The 7,892-nt window shown below is 44.5% G+C and overlaps 1 non-coding gene across 1 annotated transcript; it reads left to right on the top strand.

Annotated features, from left to right (window-relative positions):
* The first annotated feature begins 6,494 nt into the window (after positions 1–6,494).
* On the top strand, positions 6,495–6,563 carry TRNAG-UCC (transfer RNA glycine (anticodon UCC)). The gene has a single exon. It is a non-coding gene; the product is annotated as a tRNA-Gly (tRNA).
* The last annotated feature ends 1,329 nt before the right edge of the window (positions 6,564–7,892 follow it).

The raw sequence follows: 7,892 nt of genomic DNA on the forward strand, positions 1-7,892 counted from the left end.
CCAGGTTGATGGCATTTTAGCATGATATATTTATGTGCTTCTTTTTACTGGTTATCCAACATATAAATCTCAAGGCATGCAGCTAAGAAGAATATTAAATACTAGCAGAGTAGGTTCTTTGTTGCGGAACTATGTAAAGAGGCATAAGGCCTTTTGTTTAAATCCCTTCCAGAAATTCACATTCTGCAATGCATACCATGCATTTTTAAAATGTCTATTGGTTCCTGCTTACAGTGTGTTAGTCACAGAGACCTGCTGTGATTGGGGGGGGGGTGGCCTTCCTTCCACAAAAATATCTCAGGACACCTCCCTGGATTTTCAGTTTTCAGGAGGATTTTCCCCTACCCTCATACAAAGAGGTGGGGGGGGGCCTTAGGCCCTATTCATGTTGTTGTTTAGTCGTTTAGTCGTGTCTGACTCTTCGTGACCCCATGGACCAGAGCACACCAGGCACTCCTGTCTTCCACTGCCTCCCGTAGTTCGTCAAACTCATGTTCGTAGCTTTGAGAACACTGTCCAACCATCTCGTGCTCTGCCGTCCCCTTTCCTTGTGCCCTCCATCTTTCACAGCATCCGGGTCTTTTGCAGGGAGTCTTCGCTTCTCATGAGGTGGCCAAAGTATTGGAGCCTCAGCTTCAGGACCTGTCCTTCCAGTGAGCAGTCAGGGCTGATTTCCTTTAGAATGGATAGGTTTGATCTTCTTGCAGTCCATGGGACTCTCAAGAGTCTCCTCCAGCACCAAAATTCAAAAGCATCAATTCTTCGGCGATCAGCCTTCTTGATGGTCCAGCTCTCACTTCCATACATCACTACTGGGAAAACCATAGCTTTAACTATACGGACCTTTGTCGGCAAGGTGATGTCTCTGCTTTTTAAGATGCTGTTTGGGATTGCCATTGCTTTTCTCCCAAGAAGCAGGCGTCTTTTAATTTCGTGACTGCTGTCACCATCTGCAGTGATCATGACCCTATTCATAGCACACATTAAAAAAAACCTATGATACGGTACCACTTTAAATAGCCATTTCCTTTCCAGAGATTCAATACCCCTATCCCCCCCCCAAGAGCTACAGTTCCCAGAATTCCCTGTGAAAGGGGATTGGCTGAAAGGGAATCATAGGAGCCAACTCCTAGGGGCTGTGGTCCCTTCATTCCCCCCCCCAATAAAATATTTGATGGGCACTGCAATTCAAATGGTGTGCATGCATCTTATGATTGATAATGCAGGGCGGGGCTTGCTCCCCCCCATATTTATTTCAAGTTTGCACTGTTGCAGGGAATGGTGGCTCTGGAAGGGGAACAGTGGGAAAATCCTCCAAATTCTTAGCCCCCTTAACAAACTACAATTCCCATAATTCTTTGGGAGAATCTATATCTATTTAAAATGGTATCATAACGCTTTAAATGTACAGTGTGTGTTGAGTGGATGAAGACCCAGCTCTTAAAACAACCAGCTCTTTATTTCAGCTCTGAGTCCTGGACTGCACAATAGTTTAGCTGGCTGGCTTATATAGTACTCAGTAACTTGCAACAGTAACAAACTTCTCCTAGTTACCCAATCCGTGAACAGCAGCCTCAATCCTTCATTTGCATGTTGTGGACCTGAGTGAGACCTGCAGCCACGGTGGCCAGAATGAGTACTGCAGTCAAACTAAATACAGTACATAATACATAGCAGCACGGATGTGGCCTTAGTTTGTGATTCCCAGCATGTGGAATTCAGAGGCAGACTGCTCCCAACAGTACAGGTAGAACATAATCCACAAGGCTAGAAGCCACTCACCACCCATGGGAAGCAGACTCTGGCCCACAAAAGGCTATGCTGCAATAGATCTGTTAGTTGTTACAGTTCCACGAGTTTCTTGGTTGCTTTAGCCTCTGGTTTGTCACCCACTGCGTTATTAAATCTAACCCCATAGTTTGACATGGTGCTTGGCACCTGAACATTACGCTCTACAAATATAAACGCAATCCGTTTTGCTCCAAGTTCTGCGGTCTAAAAGTGCAGAGAGGTGTAAAAGAACTAGCAGCCAGTTTCCCAACTCTAATAAATGAACCCGTCAGAGTAGGTGCTAATAGTTAAGCCCTTCTGTTTAAGCACAAGCCATCTGCTTTTGTGTATGTGTTTTCGGGTCCTCTGGAGAAACAATAAAGCCACCCCAAGGAATGGATTAGCACAGATAGCTGCTTCTTTTTTGTTCCCTTGTGAGTTCCAATAAGCTCTGGGCAGGAGTAGCTCCATCTCTGTCGATTTCATCTCAAGCATGGAAAGCTTATTTACAAGCAAACTGTCTCCTGAATGTCTTAAGACCGAGGGATTGTCTACCCGCTGTGCTTACCCACAGAAGGATGCCATGCCACTAGATGGATAATCATTTCGGCAGGCTCCGTAGCACAGGCATGCTAGAAAGTTAAACACAATTGTTATCTGTTCTGATTACTCCACGTTGTTTAAAAAAAACAAAAAAAACCACCGCACACATTTGGGTCATTTGAGGTGTCTATATATAATACGCCAGGTCTTGATTCGGACCTCGTCGTCAGCGAGATGGTAAATCTATGACTCCAGACTGCAGGATGGTCTTACATGATCAAATGCTCATCTTCTTCAGGGGAAAGCAGGGGGACCCCTGCACACAGAAAAACAGAAGATCGGGGGGGGGGGGGAGATGTCCTGGCTCCACATTATCCCTGTCATTTGCATGGATTGTTTGTTGAGAAGAGCTGTATGGTGTAGAATGGGGGAGAGGAGAGAACACTAAAACCCAACAAAAACATTACGTTATCCGTTTCTTGTCAACTGTTACAAAGCCCAATGCATTTTGATAGAGGGAAACCTTCTTCAGGGACACTTATGGGGAGTAAATTTTCCAGCCAAACTGTCTTCGCCTCAAAAATAAAATACTGGGCTTTCTAGCATTTTGCAAGAATTTCATGAATTCACAAGCACTACAACCACCCTTTCCAAATTTTGAGAACTGCCATTTTACTTTCCCACAATGCCCCGGTGTGATACTACCTCAGAGGCATCATGGGGAATTAAGTCAGCAACTCCCAACCTTCCCCTCCTAATTCAGAGTGCCACCGTCCGCTGCAGCTGCCAATATGGGAGCAGGTCAACCCAGAGAGTCATTTCCAAGCAGTGGCGTAGTAATGGGGGGGGGGAGATGTGCCACCCCGGGTGGCAGGCTGGGCGGGGGGGCAGCAGGCTGGATGGGGGTGACCACCTCCGACGGCCGTCGACACTGTGAGCATGCCTCGACGCCCACTCGGTGCGCTGCAGAAAGAGCTCGGGTGGCTTCTGAGCCCAGCTTCTCCACAGCGTCTCCTCCCTGCCAGATGAGGTGGTTTTCTTGAGTCAAAATGAGAGTACCCCTAAACATTTTTTTGGGGGGGAAGCACTGGAGTCCTCCTGTTTGCAGAAGCAGCTCGGTATGCAAACACAAAAGCATATTTGGATTTGTCAAGTTATTCTTTATTTAATATAAAGCAAGGTGACTCACTCTTTGGGGCCAGAACAAGAGGATGCTAATTGCTCAGCAACAGCAACAATGGAAAATGCAACTAACAAAAACCAGCCAAAGGGGGGGGGAGTCTTAGCTCCATCCCATAATTACTGGAGAAACAATATTTAACTCTATAATTACCAAGCATGACAGGGGTCAGTTTGATCTTTATGTGCAACATTCCAGTTGCTGATCGGCAGAACCTACAAATCCCAGTGCAAAGACCCCCGAACAGCATTTTGCAAGCTCCAATGGTCAGTTGATCACTGGGGGTAGAAAAATGCCACACATGGCCCACATGCAGTGCCATGTTGGTGTGCAAGCTGTTAAATAGCATCAGCCCCCCCTAAAAAAAAAGTTTTTGGGTGTCTTTGTGATGTCAGGTGATTGACAGGTGTGTGGCCCTTTCCTCCTGCCAAATATTTATTTGTTTAGATTTCTTACCCACCCTTTGGCATGCCCTGCCTATTGACACCAGCAAGCCACCTTCACTGTTCTCTTTTCAGTGCATGTAGAAGGTTGACATGCATTTCCGTCTGTTTTATTTATTTATTTATTTATTTATTTATTTTATTGTCAATTTTAATTATTTTCCCGAATGTTTTAAGTAGTTGGCTTTTTTTTTCTTTTTACTGTTTCTTACTGGCAATCTTCTTATTTTATTCTTTTTGTAAACTGTTTTGAGGTTTCATTATCTGAGGTTTTATTGCTATCAGGCAGTGTAAGAATCTTGCGAAGCAAATAAATAAATAAGGTCTCAGGGTGGGTTACAACACTGTCCATCTCTGTGTGGTGTAGGGCAGCAGGAATAAAAAAAAAACCCTTTTCTAGGCAGGCATGCCTCTACGGATCCATCTCTGCATTCCATCCCATCCCCATCTTCATCTATGGAAAATACAAAGAAAAACAGAACAGGAACACAGCCCTAGTCCGAGAACTACATCCCGTTATCTGAAGAGCTCTGCAATCCATGGAAAAGATAGCAGCCTTTCCCCACCTCGCCATCTCAACCTGCTATTATTAGAGACAACTGATGAAGAAAACAAACAGACGAGATAACAATTAGACAGTCAATAATGGCATATGAGGCAGCAAAGACAAGATGCAAACAGGCTTGCCATTATCAAGTTCATCTGCTAAGCATATGGAATGCGCCGAGCTGTTATTTTAATCATTCCTGGATGGCTGTGTATCCTTGTAAGTTTTTGCTGAAGGAAGAGGGTGTTCAGGGTCACCACCGGATATCTCCATTAGTGGACAAAGAGATGCCTTATGTAGGAATGACTGGTTGTTGGTGCCCAAGAGTGAGACCCAATTCTCAGGCTTGGGTTTTGCGGGGTTCAAGTCATTGCAAGCTGAATTGGAAACAAACCAAGGAGTTGGCCACGTACGGTGGCCATGTTTCCTACTTGACAGAAGACAGTCCTCTATCTGAAGGACTATCTTCTCCAAGTCTAGCATCAAAGAACTGTAGGATTGGAAGGGACCCCCAACTGTCTTCTAGTCCAAATTCCTGCAGTGCAGAAATCACAGCTAAAGAATCTGTCACAGATGGCAATCCAACCTCTGTTTAAAAACCTCCAATGAAGGAGCCCACCACCTTCCATGGCAATCTGTCCCACTGTCGGATAGCTCTTACGGAATTGTTTGAAGATAAAGAATCCCAAGGAGGGAGACCTGCAGAAGTCTTGAATTTGTCCATCAACTCATAGCACCTCATAGCACCTCATAGACCCTTATTCCCCTCACACAGCTATCATTTCCAGAGCGGTTTAACAATCAACCCCCCTTCAGTTGTAGCTCTGTGGAGGGAATAGGGGGTATCTTAGCAAACTACAACACCCTTAACAAACTTATCCCCAAGGGCAACCCTATTGCCAACCCACAGTTTCGGTTCATGTATTCTTTCAGAAACTGTGGATTTCATAGGTTCACCTTTAAATGCAAAATGGATGGAATTCCTCCTCCATCCCTAATCCGAAAGAATGTGAGAATCAGCTCTGAGATGTACAAAGCAGTTAAGGTGGTAGGTTTCCACTGATTGGTCGCCAGGCGTTGCTCCGATAGAACAAGGGTTTGCCCTAGCTAATTCCTATCACATCCTTTGGACCACCAGATGTAATTTATTGTGCATTTGCTTCATATTCAGTTGAAAAGGTATAAGAGGAAAGATCTTTATAATTGAGCTATACGTTTTGCCATAAATAGGACACCTATTCAGAGTCTCCCCTTTGTGTGGATTAAACCTGAACAAAACAAAACAAAAACCCATAGATATACAAAAGGAATAATGTGTCAATGCTTTTGTGCTTTTAGGGCAGTGCCCCAGAATCCCCATCAAGTTCAGTGCTGCGTAGGCAGTAATAAGCACTATTGGGTGTCTTAGTTTTCAGTCACTGCTGTGAATCTCAATGCAGAGAAACTTGCAAAGGGGAAAAAAATGAAAATTACAGGAAAAGGGGGAGTTGAACTCCTTTGTTTTCTTGCATTTGAAGAAGTGTCAGAATGGTTTCCAACAGAAGAAGGAAGCGATTTCAATTGAAGGAATAATGGGAAATATATTGGATGACATGGGAGGTGGAGAGCCACAATACATTTTAATTAAATTAAAGAACAATCCCTAACATTTCTGAATAGGCTGGAGATAAATGGATCCAAATATAGATATAGATGATAAAAATATAACCAACGGATCACATATTGATCTCAAATGCAAAAGCATCTACTAAACATTTCCCATCACCTCTGACAATGAACTTTCAGTGATGCTAAAAGGGGGCAAAGTGTTATAGAACAACCTCCTTATTTCAGATTACATAAAATGATTACATTTCAGATTGCATAAAATGACTGATACCAGGATGAGGATGTGGTTTGTTATTAGAGCAGTGAGGGTTAGCATTAAACGGGTGGGGGGAAATCCAATATAATAAGTGCCCATGTAAAATCAGTCAGAAAGACCTGAAACACAAGAAGTTGGACAGATAGGGCTGTAGCTCAGTGGTAGAGCATCTGCTTTCCATACAGAAGGTCCCAGGTTCAATCCCCGGCATCTCCAGGTATGGCTGGGAATGTCCCTCCTGAAACCCTGGAGAGCTGTTTCCAGTCAATGTAGTCAATATTCCACAAGATGGACCAATTGTCTGACTCAGTTTAAGGCAGCTCCCTACTTTCCTAATCCAAAGAGCCTTAAGGTAAAGTAAAGTGACCCCTGACCATTAGGTCCAGTCGTGACCGACTCTGGGGTTGCGCGCTCATCTCGCATTATTGGCCGAGGGAGCCGGCGTATAGCTTCCAGGTCATGTGGCAAGCATGACAAAGCCGCTTCTGGCAAACCAGAGCAGCACATGGAAACGCTGTTTACCTTCCCGCTGTAGCGGTTCCTATTTATCTACTTGCATTTTGATGTGCTTTCGAACTGCTAGGTTGGCAGGAGCTGGGACCAAGCAACGGGAGCTCACCCCGTCACAGGGATTCGAACCGCCGACCTTCTGATCAGCAAGCCCTAAGCTCAGTGGTTAAACCACAGCGCCACCTGGGTCCCTCCAAAGAGCCTTACCCCCACCTAATAAAGAGCCTGTAGAATTGAAGGGGGGGGGTCTTGAATGGTGGTGGTGAGGAGCTCTGACAGCAGACTCGAGGCACCTTCCTCTCTTCAATAGATTGACAGCTTGTATGGAGAAGGAGCTGCTATCCTGATCTCTGTAGATTTGCAACATCACCAATGCAGGGGACCAGAAGGCAATACAGCCAAATTCTACCCCAAGAGGTGTCAGGTGACACGAGGAGCCAACTGGGTACCACTTAGGCCTATAAAATCAGTGACTCTGAACTGGCTCCTCAGAAATCACTTGGTGCAGATTGATTATGGGACTGCTCTGTATCCTCTAGTGCCCAAATTTTGACGTAAAGCAAATGCATCTTTTTGAATTCAGCTTCCAAACCTTTTCTTTCACGTACGATCAATTTCCCCAGGACTTCTGCATCATCAGCCATGAAGCCACAACTTGGCCTCACCTTTGAAGAGAACACTCCCTCCCCCTAAATGGACATTTCTTGGAGTGGGCCGTCTTTCAGTAGGAGTCGACTATAATTGCACTTACTTTATTGTTCAGACATTTACGATTATTTCTCTCCTGAGCTCCTTGACTGATGTGTTCCTCAGAGTTTAGGTTACTTTTCAAAGCATCCAACTGTTGGGACTTGGTAGTTAAATAATGTGAAATTGCAGCAATGCCAGCAAAATAGGAGTAGAGTTTTACAAAAGCATGTTCCTTCTCTGAACATAATAACAGTAAATTTCTAGAGTCCTGTAGTGCAATATCCATTAGATTTATTATGTTGCAATTCCCAATCCAACTAGTTCTGCCTGAGGGTGAGTATATTA

The sequence above is a fragment of the Zootoca vivipara genome, chromosome 6, assembly GCF_963506605.1.
Source record: "Zootoca vivipara chromosome 6, rZooViv1.1, whole genome shotgun sequence".
Lineage (NCBI taxonomy): Eukaryota > Metazoa > Chordata > Lepidosauria > Squamata > Lacertidae > Zootoca > Zootoca vivipara.